This window comes from Ammodytes marinus (assembly GCF_949987685.1).
Source record: "Ammodytes marinus genome assembly, chromosome: 4".
NCBI lineage: Eukaryota > Metazoa > Chordata > Actinopteri > Uranoscopiformes > Ammodytidae > Ammodytes > Ammodytes marinus.
Window position 1 is genome coordinate 19,806,669 of NC_137233.1, and position 396 is coordinate 19,807,064.

Consider the following 396-nt stretch of genomic DNA (forward strand, 5'->3'; position numbering starts at 1 on the left):
TCCATGGTTCGTCCCCGCATCCAGTGGCTCATCCACCGGGGGGAAGCGCGCAATGCAGCTTCACGGTCCTCTCCGGTGCACCCCTCTGGTTCTCTCCCTGCCTGTGCCACTCTGCACTCTGCAAGAAAAGATGCTAAAAATACGGTCAAAACTCTGGAGCCGATTGGGGGCTGAATCAGACCCTTCTTCTTATTTTTTCTCGTTCAATGTGTTTGCTTTTTTCCTTCTCCTCCACTGCGCTTAACGCCAGCCGGGAAAGCGGCGCGTGGAGAGCCAGTAGTCAAATAAAAAAGCCAAATGTATGATCTCTCTTAGGCCGGCTCTTCCTCCTATATCTGACGGGCTTATGACCCCTTGAGACCCGGGTCCCGCTCTACAAGACAAGCGGGGTCCTTA